Source organism: Ammospiza caudacuta, chromosome 8 (genome assembly GCF_027887145.1).
Source record: "Ammospiza caudacuta isolate bAmmCau1 chromosome 8, bAmmCau1.pri, whole genome shotgun sequence".
In the NCBI taxonomy this organism is placed as follows: Eukaryota; Metazoa; Chordata; class Aves; order Passeriformes; family Passerellidae; genus Ammospiza; species Ammospiza caudacuta.
Window position 1 is genome coordinate 29,214,535 of NC_080600.1, and position 23,171 is coordinate 29,237,705.

The following is a 23,171-nucleotide window of genomic DNA, read 5'->3' on the forward strand; positions in this document are numbered from 1 at the left end:
TCAGGACAGGTTTTCCAGTTATGATGTCTTCTAACTGCGAGGAAAATCTGTGAAGGCCCTATGAAAATAAATCTTTAAATGGGTGGATTACATTACAATTGGACCTCTTTTGTCAGAACATAATGTACAGTGAGTTATTTATTTTAGGCAGATGTGCTCAGCTGTGCTCCCTGGGATGCAGGTTATGAGTGACAGGCTTGCTCCCTTGACATACATTGGCTTTAGCATTTTCTTTTTCTTCTGGACAAAATAACTTCTGATGCAGTCCATACTCTGGAGGTCTTTGAAAACAAAATACATGTATTATTCAGGTTTCCCAAGGTTGCTTGGTTTCTAGATCAAAGTAAAGGAAGCTTTTGTTTCCATTTGTTTCTTTCTCCCTTACTACCTTTCATTTTGACTAAGATTTTCACTGTAATTTTTTTTAAATTAAAATGCAATTAAGAAGACTGTGCACATTTCAGTAGTGAAGGGTCATTTTTTTTCTTGATTTCCAGAGCAGTTTCTTCAAGGAAATTATATGGAGTACAACATTTGTAAAGAGTCCTAAGGACAAAGGCCAAGATATCTATATATAAATACATTTGAATTAAATTGGAATTACTATTGAGGAATAACTCACTGCCTCCTGGGTGATCATGAAGGACATTGGACTAGTTCATGCATCACAGGGTATCTTCAAGACCTCAGACTGAACCTCAGGCAAAGATGACTCCATGAATGTCTTCCAGAGTTAGAGTTACAACCTGAATCTCCTTCCCAGATTTAAACCAAAATTTATTGTAACCCTAGTTTACAAGCATTAGAATTGCAGAACTGACTGTTCTGGCGGCTTACATACACAACTTCATAAGAGACAACTCTGTGGTTTAACCCCAACCAGCAGCTTCCTTGTTGCATCTAAAATATTTCTGTTTCCAGAAAATAAATGGACTTCTGTTTGTAATTGATAACCAGAAATATGTAACAGGAGGCAGCATCCAGAGTTAACTGAAGACAGAGAGAGCAGCAGGGAAGAGAGAGATCTGCTGGGGCTTGGCTCTTTTCCGTGCATCTGCAATTTTCATGGACACAGGATCTAATACAGCTTGTCAGATAGGTGTCTCTTCGTGGGTGGGAATGCACACAAGACACACACACACACACACACTCACTCTTTGGAGACCTCATGAACAATATCTGGTAATCACTGTTCCTCTAATAATTTCCTAATTACTTGCTGAATTTCTGACAAATAAATGGTATTTAGAATCTCAAAAAGCTCTGGAATATAAAACTATGAAGGAGCAAATTTTTAACGATTTTGCTCTGCTTGTCTGCCTGTTCACCTTTATACTCTCACAATAGTTTTAAGCCATTAGCCTAGCTGTATGAAGTTTGTCAGAGGTGGAGATTTCAGAGAAAAGTTACATAAAGTTTAGTGAAAAACTGTTGTTGTGTACAGCTAAGAGATATATCGATGCTTTTCTCACTGCTATTAGAAGACCATGGAAGGAAGATGAAGGCGTATGGAAGAGTTAACAAACATAAGGGTGAACTTTCAGGAGTGGTGGGCTTCAAGGATGTGACAATGTGAAGGTACTGTGAGGGCTTGAGATGGGGGAATGGAATTGTTATTAGGAGAATTTGCTGGTAGAGGGCACACACCTGGAAGGAATCAAATGTCATTTATTTGAGTCTGGCACCCACCAGACTATTTGTTTCATTTCTCAGGGAACTCCCATCCTGGAACCTCCAGGCTTTTTTGGCAGCTACTGCGATTGGTACTCTGACAATGTCAAGCCTCTAGGCAAGAATTCTTTTGCTAGCTGTGGTGTATACTAAAAGTCCGAAGGTACCAAAATCTTTGAGTCAAAATGAAGATAAGACATAGGGAACATAGTACAGAGTCTGAAAATGGCTTTGCTGAAGTCTTCTGGGGCATGGAATTAACAAAGGAACGCCAAATTCATAGCTGTCTCATTTGAGCCATGTTAAGTATTTGAAGTTGGCCAAATCACATGGAACTGATTGGTGTTTACTAGAGAGAGGTGCCTGAATGACTTGGCTGCTTTTTTTCTTCAAATCTGTTTGGGCTCTACTTCCTGCCTATTCAAGGGTATTAATTTTACTTACTGGGAAGCATTTTATAGGTCAATGAAATTTTACATAAATATTACAAAATAGCCACTGAGTTATTGTTATGATTACTTGTGTTTATGTTTGGAGGCTAATACTATGGGCCACACACAAGCACTGCCACAAAACCTATATACTGAGTAATAACAGCTTGGATCTCCAACCTCAAGTACTTATGGTGAGCAAGTTTAATGAAAAAAGATTCTACTAATAAGTTGCTCAAAATTAAATAAGGTGCATAACTACATCCATTCAAATGTTTCCAAGAGACTTACACCACATTTATACCAGAAAAGTGAAGAATGATTAGAAATATTTTCAGGCACAGGAATGTGATTGCTCATATTCTTGCACACGATTCTCATTTTCTTCTGCTCACGTGTACGACACATTACATGGTATCCCTGTCAGCATTCTGCCCATGCCAGCTAATATTCCCCAAAATTTACTCCCAGGTGTTGTTCAGAGGCTGATCTGGGAACCTTTCACAGAAGGCAGTTTTTGGGTAGCCAGCCTATTTTGGGGGTCTGAGAGACGCGGCAGTCCAGTTATGTGGTGCCAGCTGATTTCAGTGCCAGCTGATTTCAGTGCCAGAGAACATTCCTGGGCACATGTACATGCTCTATTTGTATCAGTCTCATTGTGCTTTGGGTGTGTCTGGCTCAGATGCTTACAGTTAATCAAGTTGCTGGGACTGGGAGGAGAGGTGAATTTTTCCCCAGCTCAAATCTTTTACTCTCCTCTGTAGAAAAGGACAAGTCCTACTTTTCAAGTATCATATGACAAATTTCATTTTTAGAACAGGACTTTTGCAATGTCCTTCATGGACAGCTAACAGCTTTTGTTAGCTGTTGTTGCAGCTTCCCAGCCTTTCCTACAGTCTCTCCTTTGCTGTGTACTGGGAGAATCCTGCAGCCCGTGCTGTGTGGGAACATCAGAAGATTTGTAGTCCCCCTAAGTAAAAAGCTATTGAAGAGCTGCTGCAATTGTGGAGGCAGGGCATGGTAACCCAGGCAATCCACCCAAGTTCTCTGTTCCTAACTTCAGGGGGAAAAAAATAATGATCTGTTTTTCTTCAAGTTGTACTAGTTCAAAAAAGACAGGCTTAATTCCATTAACAAGTCAACTTGAAACACACACCAAAGTCTCTTTGCTACCAAGACAAAAACTCAAGGGAAGCAAGAGGTTTTGTGTAACACCGTGCTTTGTAACCAGACCAGGTTTGCCCCTAAGTACAGTAGACATCCTAATTTGTGAAATGCAGCACTTTGGGAAAAGTTCACTTAACACTTACATTTTGCAGCTGAAAGCAATCAATTAGCATAACTGTTATTTTTGAGACGATAAATACAGGGACTAATGAAATGAAACTCTGATTTTTCTGAATTACCTGTGATTTGGGATTTCAGCGATTACTCAGTGTCTTAAAATTTGTGTTTAATCCTCTAACCACCATAGCTGCTGATTTGCCTTTTGATATTTGCCATCTGTGAAAACAAAGACAGGTGTCTGAAGTTGGCTACCTAAAGCTTTAAATAGTGGAGCTTCCCTGGTCTCTGCATTAGATTTGAAAAGAAGGAACAATGTTTGAAGTAAGAAGGTGTCCCTATGTGTTTTTCAGCAGCTGATGTACATTTTCTATATTCTCAGCTTATGCTTTGTGTTGGTGATCCCACTTAAAACTGAATCTCTTGTTACCTCTGTGTCAATAGAAAACATGAACAAAGTCTGAGTAAGATCTTTTTGTGAAGAATCTCTTTGAGCACGTAACCCTCTCCTGCTCCAACTGCCCTATAACTGAGGTCTGTGTCAGGCTGAGTTCAGAAAAGGGTGTTGCACTCTAGGGTGAGTTTTCTGCTTGTTTTATATTTCTTTATCCTGTTGCTCTAAGCTGCCCAATCAGTAGAGGAAATGATCCAAAGCATTAAAGAAATGTGTAAGGGAAGGCTTAAAATTTCCCTCCTAAAGAAGCTGATTTACTTTTCAAGGTTTCAGGGTGTTGTTTCCTCTTCTCCTCCTGCCATGCCTAAATTTGCCCTTCTAATAAAGTTTTTATAATATGCCATTACACAAAGAGCACACTAGAAGCCCATTCAGCTCAAGCCCAGCTGCTTGTAAAGGCTGGATGAGCAGGCTGTTTTTTTCCTCCACTCTGCTTAACGTGTTTCTCAATACCTCTGAATTTTTTTTTTTTTTTAAAGGGAGGAACGGGGACAGTATTTTCCTTTCCATTTCGTGTGTCAGTTACCTTTCATCAGCTGTGCTCCAGAAGTGTGAGGAGCATCTCTTGAGCTCGGTATCTGGTGATCCTACAGGCCTTTAAGGTCTTTTGCAGTCTCTTGTAAGTTCACCAGAGGAACTCATCTGAAGAGTTCGTCTGATTTCCATCAGTCCTGTTTGTAGCAAGGCGGCAAAATGGGCACTTCATTTTAACATCAGATGTTATACTAAGAGGAAACTGTCAGAGATCTAAATATGTGCCTGCATGAATAGTGTGCATACAGTACAATTTGGATGCTATTTTCTGTGAAGTGCACGTCTTCTGCTGTCCTTCATCATACCCATGATCCCCAAGAGGCTGTGTTTCCTACTGCAGGAAGCACAACAAGGTCCTTGTCTGTCCCATGTCTGTGTCTTAGGTATCTGAGCTATTTCTACAGTGGTGTGGGAAGGTCAGTTTGGGATGCAAAACCAAAATATATTCAATCACAGATCCCCTGTACACATTTGGTTATAAAGTTCAGCCTCCTGCTCCAGTAATAGTATAGAAACTATAGTTTCTCAAGAGCAAGGAGGGAGCCAAAGCATTGCTCAACACCTCTGCTGGAGCAGAGACCATGCACACACAGGTTTTCCCCATGGAAAGAGAAAAGCAGTTATTGGCATGGCGGTGGTGAAAAAAGAATGATTGTGCACTCTTTGGTTCAATGCCTTCTGCTTCTAGAAAATTACCAAGAGGCAAACTGAAACAATGAAAACAAAGTACTTTTGTGTTCAATGCAGAAGCTCCGCAACCCCTGGCCACAGGATGCTGTGAACAGTAAAATTTATGCAGCTCCAATGAAGGCTGAACTGAATTAATTCATGGAGGAGAAAGTCCATTATGGTCTGTTGAAGGTGGTGCTGCTGCTAGTTTGAGTGGGCAGAGAAGAACAGATAGCAGGAACTGAAGTACTTCTCCTCTCCTTAGGCTGTGTCCAGGCACTGCTTTGAGTTCTGGGCAAAGAAAAGCACCAGGTGACATGGATTTTCTTATTATTTTAAAGATGTGTCTAAAAGAAAAACTGCATTTTGAAATTTAAAAAGTTTCCTTTCCATTTGCCAAATTAAATCTGATTTGTTTAACAGCTGAGTCAACTTCAGTCTTCAGAAAACATCAAGAAAAGGCTTTAATTCACAGCAAATGAAATATTCTGTGTTTTCTTCAAGTGGGGTTTTTTGTTTTGATGTTAGAGCCACTCCCCCTCGCCCTGTTTTGGAAAGCAAAACTGATATTTTTTGTATTGGAGTGACAAGAAACATATTTTTTTTCCTTTCTTGACCCCCCAAAATTGATTATATTCATGCAACTGTCCTTGAGAAAAGAGCTGCCTTTTTCCCCATGCTATCAAATTTGCTATTAAAGCAAAACAAAGATATAAAAGCAATGGCCTAGAGAAATAGCCATGGAACACTGGAGACCAAAAGGGAAAGCTTGCCAATTCCAGTCAATTTTCAGCCTTGAGGGGAATGATGGGGTGAATACTGTTGAATAGTTTGCTAAGTCACTTGTAAAGTTCTTTGGGTTCCTCCAAGATGAAAGGCATTGAACACAAGTTCTGTTATTAAGACTTCTGAAATGTGAAGATACTATTAAAGGAGGTGGTCAAATTTCCTAGGGCAAGAAGAAATTCCCCCTTCTCTTTTGCTCTGCAATTGGATGTTTATAACGTGCTTGTAGCTGTCTGATTCTCTCCTCAGTGTTAAATCCCATTTTAGTGGTCATGTTCCTTTTTGTTGGCAGATTGTTATTTAATTTCTCAGAAATTACTTTTAGTGGGCAGTTCCCAGTGCTGCTGGATGTCTTAATAATTTTCTACTGATGTTTCTTCTCTTGTACTTGAGGGTCACAGATGGACACTTCTTCGTGATTGAAGTTTTGCCATTTAGGAATATCAATAGATGAGGTGAGACTGACCCTAAGGCAGACCAGTAATCCATGAGGTGAGGCAAAGACAGTGGCACCAGCTTGTTCTCCTCAGGCTGCAGATACAGCAAGTAGATTGAATCACAAGATAGAAATTCACCCGTGTTTCTTTCTGCAGCCCATTTCTGCCTAAAAGACAAATGCTAATGCTCATGATGCTGATATTTGGTGTGTAGCAACATTTCTTCTGCTTGCCAAGCACTCTCATTGAACCAAATTTTCCTGCCCTTGGCTCCATCCCAGCTTCAAAGACTGACAGTGAGGCTCTGAGAGCCCTTCTTTGAAAATTACGTCCAGCACAGAAGATGAAGGGCCTGGATTCCCATGTTTACCTGAGGAGTCACACACTTTGATAGTAACTGCTGCAGAGATAATGTGCTGCTCAGTTTTACAAGCACATTCACACAGGTTTGTAGTTTCTGGGCAGATACCCAAAGCTGCTCTCCCAGAGGGTCACAAGATGTGAAGAGAAGGGGAAGAGTTAGCACACAATTTACAAGCTAGACTGAGAGGGGAAGGATGCAATTTACAGGTGGGACAAGGAAGGTCTGCTGCACTCTCATCAGTTCAGGGAAATTGAGGAGGAAAAAGCTGGTCTGTGCTTTAGTGCTTGTATCACTAGAATCTGCAGGTACTGAAATAGTGACTAGAAGGACTCTTCTGATACTCTTACCAATCCCTGGAACTTGCTGGATGCAGCTAGAAATTAGTATGTGTGTTGCCCTAATGAAATCATTCTGCCTGTCTTTGCACTGTCAGTCTTTATAATTTTACGAAGATGAACACATTCAAGAAGCTTCCAATCTCTTTAAAGTGCAAATCACTCAAAATGGAGCAGCGGCCCAGAAGACAATACCGGCCTTTGCACATTTTCCAGTCTGCTGGTAATGACTTCAGTGCATCCCCACACAAATGTGCAGCAGGTTTCTAAAGGAATTGTGCAAAAGGACCAGCAGATTGGGCAGCACACAGGCATCCTTGTTCCAGCAGATGGAGAAGCAAACGCCTTGCCACATCCTGGCCCAGGGTGAGATTTTTTTGCCAAATCTGGGCCAATCTAAAGGCAGCTGAAGCAGAGGCCACAACAAATGACACCGTGTTCCTCTGTGTCTCCAGCTCACTCTTTGAAAGTGCCAGCTGTCCATTCATGGAAGTGGTGATGTTTCCCATGCCTGAAATCCCCTCTCTTTCTTCCAGGGTTGAAATGAACCAGGATGAAGGGCAGGGGAATGGACTGGCTCCAGGGTAGTGAGGTGGGTGAAGAATGGGAAGGGGTTATAGAAGAGGGTCATAGTCTTAATTAATTTAAACTGCTGGTTTAGGCTCTTTGAGGTGGGGATTCTACAGCGCTCTTCCCATTTTTTGAATGCAAGCACTTTAGACTATTTTAAGCCCCTGTGAAAGGAATAACAGAGCGACGTGCAAAATTTTCTCAGCTGACACTCAGGGGAGGAGAAGATGCAAGTAAGGAAGCAAAAAGCCTTTGAAAATTCCTACCTTTTCTACATTAAGCTACTTCCAGGGTTAAATTGCATGACCCCGAGTGCTCCTTGGATAGCTGTGGAAAGACCCCTGAGGTGCTTCATGGAGACCTGCCAGAGCCAAGCCTCCATCTAGGAAGATGATGCTCTTCACAGAAATTTCCCTGTGAGAAGGGGCAGCAATCCCTCACACATTGCATTTAATTTCTTCACTTGCTGCTCCTGAGAACGGTGCTCAAATGGGGTTGCAGATCTTCCAGTGCCATTTGCATTTTATATGATACATCTGTCACAATCGTGGAGGTATCTTAGACACCTATTTTCAAGACTTCTTAGAAGTCAGAATGGGATGATGCCATCAAGCAACATCTGTTTGTGAGTTATACTAAATTAGAATATATGAGTTTTTATACTACTCTGTCCCTGCATTCAGCTCTTAGAAAATGGAGGCGTATACTTTCTTTTAGCTCTTTTTACATTTAGGAGATGTTTGTCCATGTTCTCACATTGACTAAAAATGGACTGAATAAATTAAAAAAAAAAACCAACTAAAACAAACAACCAACAATAAACAAATAAACTCTGATTCAGAAAATTGCTTAATCATCTGTGCAATTTCGTCTCAATTTTTACTCCTGTTAAAAAGTTATGTGAGTGTTTAAATATGGAATTAATTCCTCAGCTGTAATATCTCCATGGCTTATTTAATAGCATTCCACTGAATTAGGGCTCAGACTAGCCCCTAATTTCTGGTTCAGTAAGTATAAGATTTCTCAGCCTTCTTAGGTCATAACCCCTTTCTAGAAGTCAATCATTTTTGTGACTCCCCATAAAAGTAAGAGTGAAAAATCTGCTGGTGATAGTATGGTGAAGTCTCTCTAACATGTTTGTGCTCAGGTTTTCTGAGATCTTGGCAGGGAGTATTTGACCTTGGAGTTGAAGGTGGTACAGGGAGGAGAATAGCAAGATTTTCTTGGCCTTGGATTGTAATAACATTTCAATGCCTTAAAAACACCCCTGATTGCCTTTCTGACCCCTCACTCCCTTCTCCTCCCCTATCTCCCCTGGTTTTGCAATGCACAAGTTGGGAAACCTCTGTCACAGAGGCAGTTAACCTCGGTGCAGTGGTTTCCAGGGGTCGCGAATCAACTGCCTCGTAACTACAAAATTCTTGACCCTCCCTGATGGAAAAACAAAACAAAACCAGCGCACTTCATCTCTAGATTGGACAAAGCAGGGGAGGGAGGAGGAGGAAGGTGGTAAACATCCAGGCTGTGCCTGTGACTAATAACTGAAGTAAGGAGCCTTCTGATGTTGTCCCTGTGCCCCATGTTCTCCCCTGCATCATATGAGATCAAGCTATAATGCAGGAAAAGAAACCTGCATTTCTTTCACCTTTAAGCAGGTTTTCCAGATTTCAGATAATTCCTATTCATTATTAAAATATGGGTATTGGAGCTGAATGCTAGATCACAAAGTCTTCTAAAAGGATTCATGAAACTAATTTGGGTTTCCTAATCCTAACTGGCATTTCATAGTGTAGTGTTGTGCTTTATAATATGTGTGATACATGTTTATGCTGCCCAGCTACCCTGGTCACTCTGGCTCTCTATAAATGGCAATGTAATTGGGAGACATGTTTACAAACTCTCTTCACACCTCTCTGAGTGGTTCCAGCTCTGCCTCACTCTGAAGGTTTCCATTGTGCTGAAGCTGTCTGGCAAGAACATTTGTTCGCTTAAGAGCCAAGAGTTTTGACTCAGTTTTGGAACAAATGGATTGCCTGAATGTGATAAGATTTCTCTGGTCTCACTGCCTGACGCTCAAGCATCTCTCTAGCCTCAGCAGTGGTATATCCCAGAGGGAGAAAAATGCTAAAGCTTCATTTTTGACTGTATCCCCTTGTCCTCTCAGAAGAATTTGCTCAGACTTAGGAAGTGCTTCAGCAAAACCAGGACCCAAACATGGATTTCCAAATTCCAAGTGGCCAGCAAGGCCACTTTTCCTTTCCTGTCCTTGCTTGGCAGGAGCAGTATTCCCACAGTGACTCTGTATGCAGGTCATTCAGCCTCACAGCTTGCTCTTTTCTATTTAATTTCCATGCAGTATTACCATACAAAGACCTTTCCTCTTTTAGTGTCCAGCTCTGATTTGCAATTAGGTAAACTTATTCAGACAGCATTTATGTGGCACTGGGGTTTTCCTGTGATATGGTTTCCATGTCTGTGTTCTGCAGGTCACCCAAGGTTTTATAAGCTTGTACCTGGAGTGCATTTCTCAGCTGTGACTCACGAGGAACCAGCCAGCCTGTTCACTCCCAGAACACCATTCTACATTTGGAAACCTCCTTAGCTGTAAATATGTCTGAGGTTTACTGTGGATCTGTCAGTCACTGACCAGTCAGGACAGATGTTCACAATTATTTTCTCGGCAAATATTGTCAAAAAGCTGCAATAATAAGTATTAATATTTTCTGTGACCAGCTTATCATTGAGGGATAACGGAATACCACATACTGTATTCTTGGGGAAACTCAAATAATCTTAGTGTACATTTCAGCAAATAGTTCTGTCTAACCTTCAAGATCTCCTCTAGATCTGACTGTCTTCAAAATTGCCTTTCTTTGGAATTGAAGATGTTAGCCACCTGTTGAAACTGTTGATCAGTGTCAAACATGTAATTTTTTTACATGGAAGGGGCTATTTCAATGAAAAACTCATTATGTGTTTTCCCCCAAAAAATATAGAACAGCAATAAGAATCATGCCTGATTTGCTGCAACGGTTGAGCTTTTCCAAATTCTAGATCCAAGTTATCATTTCACCACACTCCTACTGGAGTGGCAAATGCCTTGGTGTGGCAGTATCCATGGGAGCATGCAGGCTCTTGTGGGATGGCTGTGTAACACAGGGGCCATGGCCCCCTGAAGCTCGGAGTCATGGAATCGCAGGGGTTTAGGGTTCTTGTGTTTCAAACAAGAGAGAGTCACAGTCCTAGGCGAAGCCAAAGAGTAATCAGTGCTTTTTCAGATAACAGAAGGTGGGTTCACCAGCCTGTTCAGCTAAAAGGGCTTCTGGGGTCAGTCAAAGTTCAGTTAGAGCAAACCCAACCGTGTCTGATTTTTATGCATGTCCCTAATGTGCTCTTAAAGAAACCAAATATCACAGCCATTTTCCACCTCAGCCTTCTTGTCTTAATTATTTATCCCTCTCTGGAGCTGTTGCTGGTGCAGAAGCTGGAAATCTTGTGCAAGTGGAGACTTACCTATTAAAATGCAAGGTTCATTACTCCTGTATCCCACATGTTGGCTAACCAGATGTTTCTCCATCCTGTTCCTTCACGGTTTTATGAAGGTAAACGAACTCAGGACAGAACATAGCTATGCTCCAGGGATTATTCTGGATGAAAGCATATTTAATGTATTGCAGAAAGCTGAATAGTCATGGAAAAAGAGCAAAAATGCTACTTACTTATAGACACTAAATTTAGACTAGAATAAACGGGAATAGAGGCTGGGATGTTTTTCTGTAAAGTCACCTGCAAGGTAGCAGTTTAAGCTCCCTGCACATCAGTGGGGAGGACCTACTGATTCATGTGTCTTGCCCCTCTAGTTTTGGTGTTTGGTTGATAGGGATGACCACTGTCCTTCAGTGTTAGCAAAGGAGACCGTCACTCCTTGTGCACATGCACAATTTGCACTGCTCTGGAGTTCAAGTCACAGTTAAGGCCATGGTTGAAATGTAAATGAGAACAATAACTGGTTACAATTTGCAATCCCAGCAAGGAATCTGAAGACTGTCCAAGTGAGGAGACTGAATGGGGAATCTGGAGATTGTCCAAGCAAGAAGACTGAATGATAAACTCTGTCTAAAGCAGATACAGCCAGACAGGCTGGGGGCAGTGGCCATGGGTAATGCCATGAGAGCTTTGTTTTGAGGAAGAAATGGCTTTCTCAGGTATTCAGCCCAGCTCCAAATCTCTTTCAAAAAAATCCAACCTGGATCTGGGAGAAGAGAAAGAAAGAAAGGCTTAATTCTTAAAGATCCCATGAAAACAATAAATAGAGTTTAACAGTCAATAGGCAGATTAAACTGGCTGTGGATCAAAACACATCAGGAGTAAAGATTTATTGCAGAAAACTAGACATGGAATAAGTCCCGCTCTGTTGCTGGAGCTCTGACTAACTGGTTCTAGTGAGGAAAGGGAGGGGGAAAGAAAATTACAGTCTTTATAAACAGGCATCAGCAAAGCTGTTCCTGGCATGCTTTCCTGCCCCAGTCCATACCACCCAGTGGGGTAAATATCTCATTCCAATAATACCACTGATTAAATGGCTGTGGGATAAGGAATTTAATAAATTCCACACAGCATGTGAATGGTAATCAGGCCAGGAGCTTTATGCACTTTGGCTTGTGACATATACCACTGGGATATAGGATAATTAAGGGAATATTCCCTCCTGTCTCCAGATCTCTAGTGACTGTAGGGCATGCTGAGCTTTCTGTTTCAAGGAGTATAAATAGAGCAAATGGGATGAAATGAGGTGGGATACATAGTTCAAATACCAGTCAAATCTACAGGGCAGGGGCACTGTCCTCTATAGCCTTTCACTTAAGGAACTCTAGATATCCTGGTAAATAACTGTATTCATCCTGCATCCAAGGTGTGTAACATGCCTATATATTTGTTTGATGATTAATTCCAACTCCTCAATATAAGGCTAAAAGCCTTTTTAGATCATATACGCTCTGTGTGCTTGGAGATGAGAGCAAGATGATTTTTTAATCCCCTGCACTGCTGTTAGTCTGTCATAAGGTTTTTTTCATCTGAGACATTCAGTTCTGGGCTGGACTCTGTCTAGTAAGGAGGTACTTCTTCACATTTGAGATTCATTGAATGCATCACGTGATGTGAAACCCAAACTTGCACATCCCATATTTCTGATCAGAATTCCCAGGCAGAAACGTGACTCATCCTGCAGCCAGGGCCTATGGAATGTGCCTGTGGGAGGCACGCTCCTGCAGGGAGCTCCTTGCAGTGTCCAGTCCTGATGGAAGAAGCCTGTCCAGACTGCCAGCCCCAGTCTCCTGTGCACACTGACCGACCCTCACTGAGGAGTTTGGAAAATATAAAAGAATTGTTAGCATCCCTTTAAGGTGAGCACATGCCAGAAAATGCAGGTCAAACGGAGGGATTCCATCTTCTCCCCAGAGAAACTGCCTTCTCAGGCTGCTATGAATAAGCTGGGGCATGCTAAACTTTTTGGTATCTCCTTCCAGTGGACTCTAAATTCTGAAACTGTGTCACAATGAAGATAATGCCCTGAAAGGCAAAGATGTAGAAGAATTCAAGTTGTTTTTCTTTTCTTTTAAGCTGTGTTCTTTTTGTATTTTGGCAACAACTGTTTAAAAGTTGTGAGTTGTTAGGTGTGTCTCAAGGCAGTTGTATCTATCATTAACCAGAACCCTGATGTTTTTACATCAACAAGCATGCAATTCAGACTTGGTGCATTTAAATGGGTACATATAGATTTTGCACAAAATTAGGGGACTGTTTCTATAATAATAATAATAATAATAGTAGTAGTAGTAGTAGTAAAAATCTGTCGTTTGTGCAGGGCAAGTTCTGGGCTCTCAGAGGGCTCTCTCTTCAGAGGGCTCTCTCTTCCCCTACCACATCTTTCCCTTCAGCTGCATGAGTGGCTGCTACTCCATTTAGCCTCTGAAGAAGGGCCTGACACGTACTTTGCCAGTGCATTTCACAAGTCACAAGACAGGAGATCATGTATCTTGGTTCTGTCCCTGGCTGTGAGAGAAGAATGTGGCTTATGGGTCTAATAGGGGGTAATCAAAGCTCAATCAGCCTGAAAGACATTGCAGCTGACTGGTGAAGATATAAACTTACTGTGCTATGGTCCTGCTCTCTGGCCAAGGTGACCTCTGGTAACCTCAGCATTAGTGTTGCTCTGAAATATGGCAGCAGCTTGAACTCAGCTGTCTTCCATAATTGGGATTTATGGCCTTGGTCAGTAATAAGGACAAAGAAATGTGCAATATCAATCACAGGAAGTTATGAGTACGTGAACTAGAGTTAGCTCTGGGAACTGGCTCAGAGGTTACGGAGTATTGGTGTGGGAGCAACGTCCTTTTATTCTTCCCACCTGTCCCTAAAACAATCTTAGTCATTACTGTCATCACTTCTTTATGGTGTGTGTCTTTTCAGCCAGGCTAGGAAAGGGGTAAGATCAAAACATGCTGAATATTTTCTTTTTGTAATGCTCTTGCTTTCTCCAGTATTTGGGGATCACCTTGCAAACTATGGTGGTTTTGAATAGATCGTTAAAAAACCATGGTAATCTGATTAAAAACTTGGGGTAAAATCTCAGAATTTGTATTTTTTTTTTTTTTTTAGTTTCTATCATTTGCTTTTTCATCATATGCGCTCTGCTCAACACTTCCTCTGAGGATGGTGTTTGCCATTTTATGGAAATCTTTGTATGACAGAACTTTCTGTAAAAGTGAGAATTTCTGAAACTGCCTTTTCTCTTGAATGGAACTCATTATCTCTGTTACCACTGCTTCCCAGTTGTTTTCAATAGTTGATAAAAATCTGTTCTGTTTTCCAATGATAAGCTATATTCAACCTCAGGAAACTGGTGCACAGCTTCTCAAAAACACTGGTATGCTTCTCAAAACCTTTGCCTGTTTTATATTCGCTCTGGTTTTTTTGAGGTGTCTCTTGGTGTATGGAATGATAAACACAGGGTCACTCTGTAGGTGTGGTCATTGGTAAGAGGTAGCCTCCACAGTGACTAATGGATTTTTCTAAATTTATGTTAGATTACTTCTAAAACACTAATCTGATGCACCTTTTCCAAAGAAACCTAATCTTAACTTTGTATTTTAAAATGATATATTTGCAGTGCTGTTGAGAAAAATCAGTTCTGCTTTGAAACTACCCAGTCTATCAGTTATTATGGAAAGCATAGTTATTATGAAAAGCAGTTATTATGGAAAGTTCTTCAGTTTCTATGTTTTTTCTTTTTTTTCTTTTTTTGTTATTTACGTTCTTTCCCCTTACTTTTGAGTTGTTTTACATGTAAATGCCTTCACTCTCACAATGGCTTTCATAAGACCAAAGGGAAAAGCAAGCACCTCTCTGCCAGGTGTTTTGAATCTACTTCTTCTCTCTTAATAAAAAGCAGTGCTCCATCTGCTCTTGAACGTGCACATCTCCACTGCCAGTCCCATCCCTACCTCACACCCCTCCAGCTGTGCACATGTTCCTTATTACGAGATAAGTCTGGGGAGGAGGATGGCAATTATTGCTTGGTCCCCATCTGAAATAAACTCCCAAGATGAAGGATGGCTTCTCAGATTGAAAGTTCTTGTAAGAATAATAATGCCTTTCAGGCCCTTAGCAGTTTAGGTTTCCTTCAAGAGGGAACATCTCTCCGTAAAAGATGCCATAGAAAACCTATATGTTTTGTTTAATTTTATTCTTGGCAAATCTGCTTATAGACAAATATGATCTGAGTGATATTTCTTATGACTTTGGTACAGATGAAGAATGGACCATAAAAAAAAAAAACAGCTGGCAGTCAACAGACCCATCTACTATTTGCCCCTGAAATCAACATGTTTTTGCAGTCAAACCTATTTATATATCTATTATGTTTACATTTTTTTCTGATCATACAGGAGAGGTAGCATTATGACAGCACTAGCTTTCTTACATTATTTATTAATGTGAAAGAGAAATTTGGAAAAAGAAGCGTGTAGTGTATGTGTTCATATTTATATACAAATGTTTGTCGCTGCTGTCAGTGACACTCTGAAGGGGCCTGTCCTGCAGGGCACTCAGCAGACCCACTCATGTAAACATGAAGGCACTACAGCAAATTGATGCCACAGGCATCTTGTTGAATCAAACTTCTTGAAACTGATTGGTCAACTGTGTATCCACCAAGTTTCTAATGGATTGGTATGGAAGTAATAAACTTGTATGATTACACTTGAGAAAACTAATTCTGTTTAAACTTTACATATTTGGGCAGTTACTCAGCATACTTTCTCCTGTCTGTGTTGTAAAGTTAGATAAGTTTCCTTATGATGTTTTAATATTTAATGCTTGTCAATAAAGAAATGCTTTCCTGTATCAGGGGATATTGAACCAGAGAATAAAGAAGTTTTCTCTCTAGGTATCATGTGGAGAATGAAATAGTCATATTTAAGTGTACTCAAAACTGTTATGAGAGTGTTATTTGGAATGGAATGATCACAGTGGAAAGAAGTGGTGCAATGAAGAGTTTGTATCCTGCAGAGGTGGGAAATGTGTGTTATCAGCTCTGTAAAACACTGAACAGGCAGATCTGGACACTCCTGCCAGCCACAGATCAAATGAGAAGACCAGAAGAAAGAGCTGGAAGAGATGCTGAGTGGTGTCTTGAGTGTAAGTTAGATACTTACAGACATCCTTGGTGGTCCTGGGAGCCTGGAGTCCTTGAGAGCTCACAGTTATGTGTTTTTGGAAGCCTTCATCTACTACTCAGATGGGTTTTGCAGCAGTACTTTTCTGCTTGACCTGTGATTCCTGTTATTTATGACCCCCATTTCACTTCTCTTGGCTGGATTCATTCCACTGTGGTCATTCTAATGGGATTCAAATTTCCTTTCTAAAATAAATGCCTGTCCTCCCTTAGCTTTCTTCCTTGTGTCCACCTCAGTTTAGCAAATTACATAGCCACAGAGTATTCCCCTGGTTGCTGCCTTCTGCCATACACCACCTGCTCACATGACAATTTTGGGTTGAAAACATTGCTTCTGTGTCCCCAACCTCTTCCTTCAGTACGTTTTCCTCTTTAATTTTATTTCTTTTATGGAAATGGTCCTTCTGGAGGAAGGTCTTCTTGTATCTACTGTTTTAGGAAGGCAGGGAGAGTGTTTGGTTTTACCCAGAGCAGCCAGAGTGCAGTATGCTGTTTCTATAAATGGACTGCTACAGTGTTTTGTTATGAAACAGCCTTTGATATAGGATGGCCACAGCCTTAGAGCTTCCAAATATATTTCAGCCATCTATAAAAAATGACAAATATTTCTGTGCCCACAGGATAGGAACATATATGTTTCCAAGAGCTCAGTTGTGCTATCCTGAAATTAAACTGAGAACTTAATGTTGAGAGACAAGTGTTGACTGCAGCTCTTTTCCATCCCTTCTGCCTTTGAGCTTTGGAGCTGGATGCTCTGGTTTCAGTTGGGATAGAGTTAATTTTCTTCCTAGTAGCTGGTACAGTGCTGTCTCTTTGGATTCAGTATGAGAATAATGTTGATAACACACTGATGTTTTAGTTGTTGCTAAGCAGTGCTTACTCTCAGGGAAGGACTTTTCAATTTCCCAGGCTCTGCCAGTGAGCAGGTGTGCAATGATCTGGGAGGAAGTGTGGCCAGGACAGCTGACCTGAACTGACCTAAGGGATATTCCATACCACAGAATGCCATGCTCAGGATATAAACTGGGGAAAATTGGTCAGGAGGTGCTGGTAACTGCTCAGGGCCTGGCTGGGCATTGGTCACCACTTGCATTTCTTCAGTTTTAGTTCCCTTTCATTTTGGTGCCTCCATTTTCACTGCAATTATTATTATATATTTTAACTTATTTAAATTATTAAAACTGTTCTTATCTCTACCCAAGGATTTTACCTTCTCTCTTTTCCAATTCTCCCCATTTCACCAGGTGGTGAGATATTGAGTTGCCAGCTACTGTTAAACCACTGCACTGAACTGGTCAGTTCTGAGGAAAAGGACAAGAAATAGTCTCAAAGTTGTCCTGTTTTGTCACAGATCATTCATTTAGTCTGACACTAAAGAAGGGAAGCTAAGCAGAAAAAGGACTCTGGTCCTTCCAATTTGTGATGGGCAGTATTGGGTCAGGTCAAGGTGTAGAAGAGCTCTGCCTACTCTTAATCCAAAATTACCTGAAGTTGCCAAATTTTTCAGGACCACTTCTCAAGTGCAAGAATTCACCAGTTCCAAAAACATGGCAGGGATTTATAACGATTGCAGTTTGTGCCTCTTTAATAGACAAAGGGGTTTTTGTTTGTTTGTTTCATTGCTTCCTGTGACCAGCAAGATTAGGCAAGGATGGGGAAAAAAGAAGACATCAAAACGATCGGCAGAACACTGAAAATTTGTAAAACAGTTTTCCTGGCAGAGGCACTAAAAGATTCTCAAGACTATATTCACAGAAATGTTCAAGCCTTTAAGGGTTTGCTTTTCAAATTCATTTTTTAGTTTTATGTGGTTTGCTCATCAGTGCCACAGCAATGGGACATGGCATTTCCCAGGGATAATTGAATATTCCCATAATGTTGCCAGATGACCTGTAGGTCCCACAGTAACATTACTCAGACAGACAGAAATGGGACCTCAAGACAAAGGCCTTCCTTCAGCTGTCTTTATTCCTATTTTCAGGAAAGCAACGGGTCATGCAAAACAAGAGACTCATGAGCCAATGAGGAATTTTGACATGAAATGATGGATTCTGGAGAAATGATTCAACCAGTTAGGGTGCAAACATTTATTCTGCATGATTTATGTGGTAATTGTGATCCAGAAAGAAAGCCATATGCCACAGGACTCTAAATGTACACCTAATTTTCTGTTTTCATGGTATAAAAATAGCAACAATAATCTATTTAAAGACAATGACAAGACATTTATTAACTGACCAAAATCAATTCAGAGCATCAGCTCCTCCTAGCTGGGCATTAAACCTCCAGGAAATATCTTTACTTCACTATTTACACTAACTATCACAACCATTTGTCTAAATATTTGCTTTTCTGATACTGACACCCTGAAGGAGTTCAGGTCAGGACATTGTTTGCCTATTGTATAGCATTGCAACATGCAAAGATTTAAGTTACTGTGTAAAAGAATAGGAAGCTTAAAAACTGAATGAGGAATGAAGGGGTCTGGCTTGGAGCACCTGCTCAGTACAGTTGCTTTTTATTAAATAAAAACGTGCAGCTCTGCAGGAGGGCAGCGCAGATGATCTAATGGGTCTTCCTGCCCTTGAAATACACGAACTCTGTTGCTGTGCAATTAATGTCAGTGGAGCCAGTGTAGTGAATGTAGCCTTGTCCATTTAGATTATTGCAAAGCCAATATTTGGCGAAATAGTTTCCTTAACCTCTCTTTTATTTCCAATAAAGGCAATGTTGTTATGGGAGGGGAAGGGAGGTATTTGGAGTCACTGAAGTGGTCCACATTCCCAAATGCAGTGTCAGACACCAGACGCAGATAGGCATCGAGTGCCCTTTGCTCTTACTGGGTTTCATTTCCTGGGTGTTTTCCTTATTAGGCTGAATGATGAGCCAATTGTACAATAAAATGTGTCCTAAGCATATCAGCACATTGGAATTTAAGAACTCTTCGACATGTAATGAGCTGAGGAATTACAACACAAAGCACACCTTTCTCTCAAATTGACTGATTAACATAATAAAGTTAGACTCAAAGCTGTTTGTTCTCAACCTGTATATAGCCTGAAGTGTTTCTCTTGTATTTCAGACCCGACAAAGGGCTCATGTGCCTGGAAGCACGTGCCTGCTATTTTCCAGGCATATCAGTTAGTCTAATTAAAAACCTTACCTCTTCCTACAAACTTTGCCGAAGGAATGAATCTACATGGCTAGGCAGGCGGGTTTTTTGGTACCTTTCTTTTTTTTTTTCTTCTTCTTTTTTTTTTTTTTTCTATTTTCTTTTTTTTTTCTTTTTCTTTTTGTCTGGCAGAATTTTAAACCATTAGAAGCATCTCACATATGAACAGCCTAATTTCTGATGACATTGACCATTATACCTACAGTTTAAAGTTGGTTTCAGTTTCACATATGGTAAATATGCCTTGCAGGCAGATAATACAGGAGCTAGGTAAACTTTCTTTATGACAAAAAGGATTAAGGGGTGACTTAAGTACTGCCAATAAACAGATGTGCAGGCAGAAAAATTGGATGTTTAACTGAGTAGTTGAAGAAATTGCAGGACCCAGTCCCTGACACAGAAGCCAGAAATCTGTGAATATTAAATTGCAGAGGGTCATTTAGTTGTTGTTGAGTTTTTCTTGTTGCTGTAGGTTCAGTTTTGGGGTTTTGTTGGTTTTGGGTTTATTTCAATTTTTTTTCTTTCCTTAGAAAGTTTAATAAAGTAATTAGTTTTAGTAAGTAGTAAATCCACATCACTTGTCATCTGCGCTGAATGTGTTAGTAACTACCAACCCAGTTTTGAAGTTACTGGGTTTAGCAGAAGTAGCAGTGGAGAAGCTGGACAATCCATGTTCTGCTCTAAGATACAGCAACTGATAAGAATGAACCTTTAACTCCTGTTTGAATAGGTTTGGACCGAGAAACTCTGAAAGGCAGTGAAAGGCTATTTACACATCAAGGTGACCTCTGCTCCAAAAGACTTTAAAGATACTGCATGATCTCCCAAGAAGAGCATCCAGCTGATTGCCTTAAGTCTTTGGAAAGCAGCAAGGTGCCAAGTTTACCTACTCATTGTGTGTGAGTCCAACATCAATCCTGAATTCAGACAAGTTGGGATTGGCCTCATTGTGGGTGGGCACATTGAAACCTTTGAGTTTCACTAAACGGTGGAGTGTTTGATTTTGTTTTCTTTTCCACTAGGCTGCCTTAGCAGGACTGTGTGATGTGAAGAAGGGGTGTTCCCAAGAGCCTGCATAATACCCTGGTAATTTTTGCAGAAGCAAGGGCTGCTTGTTCATATCTGTGACCCAAGGGTAGAGCAAGATCTTGAGATGGATTCCTGGTCAGATGAATGAGGTTGTTGGAGCTGCTTTGCCAGCCCCAGTTGAAGAGGCTGTTGAGCAGATCTCTGCCATGGTAGAAAGAAAGTATTTAATGGCAAGGTCTCTGATTGTCTGACAGCAGTCCAGAGAATATGGAATATGGAAGAGGAGGGAAAAGACTTTGGTTGTGTGAGGCTGTGATTGATGTAGCTTTGGGTGGTTGCACTCTTTCTTCTACTCTGACTCAAGAGCCTGTTGCTCAGATCCTCAGCCTCATGAGTTTGTGGACCCATGCATACTTTCCCTTTCTAGTACATCATAGCTACCTAAACCTGATGATAATGGGTCATTTTTCTTAATTTTGTTTTGTTCATTCCTTAAGAGTCGACCATTGAACCTACTGGTTGGTTGAAAACTCCTGGAGCTCTGCAAATCTCCGTTTCATTAAATTCTGGTTCTAAGTGCTATGAAAGTAACATAAAAACCTCTCCTCCCGCAGAGTTCTGTGCTGTAACTCATCTGGTATGTGCTTGCTAGCTAACAACTCTTGCCAGCTTTCACTCTTATGCAATAGAGCAGGAGACAGTTTCTAAGTTGGCACCTTCTCTGACTGCCAACAGTTACGTCTTATTATCCTAACACCTGATCAGGGGCAAAGCTGAATATAAGTTACAAACCAGAAGTCTGAAGCTTAGCCATAAAGGTTCCTCTGGTGCACTGAAGGTCCATGGCTCAAGATACTTATTAGGCAGAACCAAAAACTGTAAATTAATTACTGCCAAAAACTTGACAATCACAAAGCTAATTTCTTGTAGAAACATTTGGTTCTTCTCTAAAAAATAAAAATAGAAAGAGAGTAAAAGAATAATATGAGATTTTAAAAAAAATTTTTAGGGCTGAAGCAAATTGTTAAAAGAAAAGATAACACAAGCATTTCTGACAGGGTGTTTCTCCTAGGAAATGTAACTTATTGATGTCTAAACTTAAATTCACAAACCAGTGTTTCTAATGGACCATTTCTGTGGATCATCCTGAGGTTTATCCCTTAACAAGGGCAAACCATATAATTATTATTTACCTAGATGACTATAATTGAGAACAGCACCTTGCATTCAATTGTTTGTTTTTCCTCTTCCAGATGTGAGACGGAGACCTGATCTGACTGACAGATTAAATGACTTTGATCCTTATAGTATTCAGATAAAACAATCATACATAATTGAAAATATCTGTTCTAATCAAGACTCTTTGAGAACAAATTAGTCTTCCCTTCTTCCTGCTTTTTGCTTGGTGAGTTCACTTTCAAGGTATGATAATAAATCTGTCCAAACTCAATCTTTCTTCTTAACCCTTTCCCAGAAAGGAGTGAAGGAAGAGTTGTTCAAGCCAGGCAGAATTCCAGGACATGAAGCACGGTCTAGTGTTGTAGGATACTTCTTCACTTCATCCCTTGGCAGCTTTCATTGAGGCCTCACTGACATCTCCTAGATGGGAAATGAACCCCTATAAAGACTTCTCAAGCTTAACAGGAGCTAATTTACCCCGGAACATACTGATGCATAGAGGTATTATCCTCTGACTAGCTGTCTTTCTCCCTCCACCCTCCTATTAATTTTCACACTTCTTTTGGGAGATTTGGCTGCATATGGTATAATAAAATACCACAAATCTTGGGTGCAGAAGACACACTAAGGCACGTTAGCCTTCAAAGATTGCTTAATTTTGTTGAAATGCTATGTCAAAATTTGACAAGTAAAAATTACTTCAGCACTGCCTTAGTAGAATACAACAATCAAGTAATTTACACAGAAATAGGATTGAAAAGCTGATCTTCACTGGGATCTTGATAAGTAACTGCTTACACAATATATATGCAGAATAATGTAATGAATTTTTTATTGAGAAGATTAAGACTGGTTCATCTGGTTCTTGGTTATCTTTTTTTGTTTGTTTGTTTTCCCACAAATGGCAAGCACTGACTTAACAAACTGCCTCCAGATATCAGTTCTTCTTAAAACTGTTCTGGTTAGCATTAGGTACTTAATGTTAGTTGACATGAGCACCTAAAAAAGGGTGTACTCATACGTCTGTGTGAGCCTGGATCTTAGTAGCTTGTTTTTATTGCCTATTTCTGCTGTCAGTGGCAGATAACACACCACAGTCTCTGGGTGCTATGTGGAGCCTTGGGTTGTTTTTGTCCCAGGGAAGCAGAACAAATCAGCTCATATGCTCCCAACCTTACAAATTTCTAAAAGAGACAACTGAATCTTCCAAAAAGAGAAAGGATACAAAGATGATATTGGTCCTTTAATATGGATAATAATCCCTTGTGCATCAGCTAGCTATTCACATTTGTGCATGCATTATGAAAAGGGAGATTTTCATAATGAACCTGGAGGGAGCTATGATCTTGTGGAGTCATACATGGAGTGCTCACCTTATCTCTGGCATGATGGCAATTGATATTGTCACCTATATGATACCCAAAAAGATGGGAGTGCAGACAGCCTGTCTCAACAGAGAGGTTCCTTCTCCAAAGACAGCTAGAGAGAAAGTCTGGGATATGCAGGTGAAAGTCAATTG